Here is a 4,166-nt window from a genome sequence, read left to right on the forward strand (position 1 = left end):
AGTCAGTTACCCCGGAAACAGGGTGTTCAGTTACCCCGGAAACAGGGCAGTCAGTTCCCCTGGAAACAGGGCAGACAGTTACACTAGAAACAGGGCAGTCTGTTACCCCTGAAACAGGGCAGTCAGTTATCCCGGAAACAGGGTGATCAGTTACCCTGGAAAAAGGGCAGTCAGATATCCCGGAAACAGGGTGATCAGTTACCCTGGAAAAGGGGCAGTCAGTTATCCTGGAAAAAGGGCAGTCATTTACCCTGGAAACAGGGAGGTCAGCTACCCTGGAACCAGGGCAGTCAGTTATCCCGGAAACAGGGCAGTCAGTTACCCTGGAAACAGGGCAGTCAGTTATACCGGAAACAGGGCAGTCAGTTATCCCGGAAACAGGGTGATCAGTTACCCTGGAAACTGGACTGTCAGTTACCCTGGAAACAGGGCAGTCAGTTACCCCTGAAACAGGGTGATCAGTTACCCTGGAAACTGGGCAGTCAGTTACCCTGGAAACAGGGCAGTCAGTTATCCCGGAAACAGGGTGATCAGTTACCCTGGAAACAGGGCAGTCAGTTATCCCCGAAACAGGGCAGTCAGTTATCCCGGAAAAAGGGTGATTAGTTACCCTGGAAACAGGGCAGTCAGTTACCCTGGAAACAGGGCGGTCAGTTACCCTGGAAAAAGGTTAGTCAGTTACCCCGGAAACAGGGTGATCAGTTAACCCGGAAACAGGGCTGTCAGTTCCCCTGGAAACAGGGCCGTCAGTTACCCTGGAAACAGGGCAGACAGTTATCCCGGAAACAAGGCAGTCAGTTATCCCGGAAACAGAGTGATCAGTTACCCTGGAAACAGGGCAGTCTGTTACCCTGGAAACAGGGCGGTCAGATACCCTGGAAACAGGGCAGTCAGTTATCCTGGAAACAGGGTGATCAGTTACCCTGGAAACAGGGTGATCAGTTATCCCGGAAACAAGGCAGTCAGTTATCCCGGAAACAGAGTGATCAGTTACCCTGGAAACAGGGCAGTCTGTTACCCTGGAAACAGGGCGGTCAGATACCCTGGAAACAGGGCAGTCAGTTACCCTGGAAACAGGGCGGTCAGTTACCCTGGAAACTGGGCAGTCAGTTACCATGGAAACAGGGCGGTCAGTCACCCTGGAAACAGGTTAGTCAGTTTCCCCGGAAACAGGGTGATCAGTTACCCCGGAAACAGGACAGTCAGTTCCCCTGGAAACAGGGCAGTCAGTTACCCTGGAAACAGGGCAGTCAGTTATTCCGGAAACAGGGCACTCAGTTATCCGGGAAACATGGCGGTCAGTTACCGTGGAAACAGGGCTGTCAGTTACCCTGGAAACAGGGCAGTCAGTTATCCTGGAAACAGGGCAGTCAGTTATCCTGGAATGAGGGTGGTCAGTTATCCCGGAAACAGGGTGATCAGCTACCCTGGAAACAAGGCAGTCAGTTACCCCGAAAACAGGGCAGTCAGTTACCCTGGAAACAGGGCAGTCAGTTATCCCGGAAACAGGGCAGTCAGTTATCCCGGAAACAGGGTGATCAGTTACCCTGGAAACTGGGCAGTCAGTTACCCCGGAAACAGGGCAGTCAGTTACCCAGCAAACTGGGCACACAGTTACCCTGGATACAGGACAGTCAGTTATCCCGGAAACAGGGTGATCAGTTACCCTGGAAACAGGGCAGTCAGTTATCTCCGAAACAGGGCAGTCAGTTATCCCGGAAAAAAGGTGATCAGTTACCTTGGAAACTGGGCAGTCAGTTACCCTGGAAACAGGGCGGTCAGTTACCCTGGAAACTGGGCAGTCAGTTAACCTGGAGACAGGGCAGTCAGTCACCCTGGAAACAGGTTAGTCAGTTTCCCCGGAAACAGGGTGATCAGTTACCCCGGAAACAGGACATTCAGTTCCCCTGGAAACAGGGCAGTCAGTTACCCTGGAAACAGGGCAGTCAGTTATTCCGGAAACAGGGCATTCAGTTATCCCGGAAACAGGGTGAACAGTTACCCTGCAAACTGGGCAGTCTGTTACCCTGGAAACAGGGCGGTCAGTTACCCTGCAAACAGGGCAGTCAGTTATCCTGGAAACAGGGTGATCAGTTACCCAGGAAACAGGGTGATCAGTTATCCTGGGTACAGGGCGGTCAGTTACCCCGGAAACAGGGCAGTCAGTTACCCCGGAATCAGGGCGGTCAGTAACCCTGGAAACAGATTAGTCAGTTACCCTGGAAACAGGGTGATCAGTTATCCTGGAAACAGCGCAGTCAGTTATCCCGGAAACAGGGCAGTCAGCTATCCCGGAAACAGGGTGATCAGTTACCCTGGAAACAGGGCAGTCAGTTACCCCGGAAACAGGGCAGTCATTTACCCTGGAAACTGGGCAGTCAGTTACCATGGAAACAGGGCAGTCAGTTATCCCGGAAACAGGGTGATCAGTTACCCTGGAAACAGGGCAGTCAGTTATCCCGGAAACAGGGCAGTCAGTTATCCCGGAAAAAGGGTGATCAGTTACCCTGGAAACTGGGCAGTCATTTACCATGGAAACAGGGCAGTCAGTTACCCCGGAAACAGGGCAGTCAGTTACCCTGGAAACAGGGCAGTCAGTTACCCCGTTAACTTGGGCGTCAGTTACCCTGGAAACAGGGCAGTCAATCCCCCTGGAAACAGGTTAGTCAGTTACCCTGGAAAAAGGGTGATCAGTTATCCCGGAAACAGGCTGATCAGTTACCCTGGAAACTGGGCAGTCTGTTACACTGGAAACAGGGCGGTCAGTTACCCTGGAAACAGGGCAGTCAGTTATCCTGGAAACAGGGTGATCAGTTACCCTGGAAACAGGGTGGTCAGTTATCGCGGAAACAGTGCAGTCAGTTATCCCGGAAAAAGGGTGATTAGTTACCCTGGAAACAGGGCAGTCAGTTACCCCGGAAACAGGGCAGTCATTTACCCTGGAAACTGGGCAGTCAGTTACCCTGGAAACAGGGCAGTCAGTTATCCCGGAAACAGGGTGTTCAGTTACCCTGGAAACAGGGCAGTCAGTTATCGCGGAAACAGTGCAGTCAGTTATCCCGGAAAAAGGGTGATCAGTTACCCTGGAAACTGGGCAGTTAGTTACTCTGGAAACAGGGCAGTCAGTTTCCCCAGAAACAGGGCAGTCAGTTGAGCAGGAAACAGGGCAGTCTGTTATCCTGGAAACAGGGCATTCAGTTACCCCGGAAACAGGGAGATCAGTTACCCTGGAAACAGGGTGGTCAGTTACCACGGAAACAGGGTGATCAGTTATCCTGGAAACAGGGCGGTCAGTTACCCTGGAAACAGGGCAGTCAGTTTCCCCCGAAACAGGGCAGTCAGTTGAGCAGGAAACAGGGCAGTCTGTTATCCTGGAAACAGGGCATTCAGTTACCCCGGAAACAGGGAGATCAGTTACCCCAGAAACAGGGCAGTCAGTTACCCTGGAAACAGGGCAGTCAGTTATCCTGGAAACAGGGCAGTCAGTTATCCCGGAAACAGGGCGGTCAGTTATCCCGGAAACAGGGTGATCAGTTCACCTGGAAACAAGGCAGTCAGATATCCTGGAAATAGGGCGGTCAGTTACCCCAGAAACAGGGCGGTCAGTTAGCCTGGAAACAGTTTAATCAGTTACCTCAGAAACAGGGAGATCAGTTACCCTGGAAACTGGGCAGTCAGTTACCCTGGAAACAGGGCAGTCAGTTACCCCGGAAACGGGGTGATCAGCTACCCTGGAAACAGGGTGATCAGTTACCCCTGAAACAGGGCAGTCAGTTATCCCGGAAACAGGGTGATCAGTTACCCTGGAAACAGGGCAGTCAGTTTTCCCTGGAAACAGGGTGATCAGTTACCCTGGAAACAGGGCAGTCAGTTATCCTGGCAACAGGGCAGTCAGTTACCCTGGTAACAGGGCAGTCAGTTACCCCGGAAACAGGGCAGTCAGTTACCCTGGAAACAGGGCGGTCAGTTACCCTGGAAAAAGGTTAGTCAGTTACCCCGGAAACAGGGTGATCAGTTACCCCGGAAACAGGGCTGTCAGTTCCCCTGGAAACAGGGCCGTCAGTTACCCTGGAAACAGGGCAGACAGTTATCCCGGAAACAAGGCAGTCAGTTATCCCGGAAACAGAGTGATCAGTTACCCTGGAAACAGGGCAGTCTGTTACCCT

This window comes from Heterodontus francisci, unplaced genomic scaffold, assembly GCF_036365525.1.
Source record: "Heterodontus francisci isolate sHetFra1 unplaced genomic scaffold, sHetFra1.hap1 HAP1_SCAFFOLD_83, whole genome shotgun sequence".
In the NCBI taxonomy this organism is placed as follows: domain Eukaryota; kingdom Metazoa; phylum Chordata; class Chondrichthyes; order Heterodontiformes; family Heterodontidae; genus Heterodontus; species Heterodontus francisci.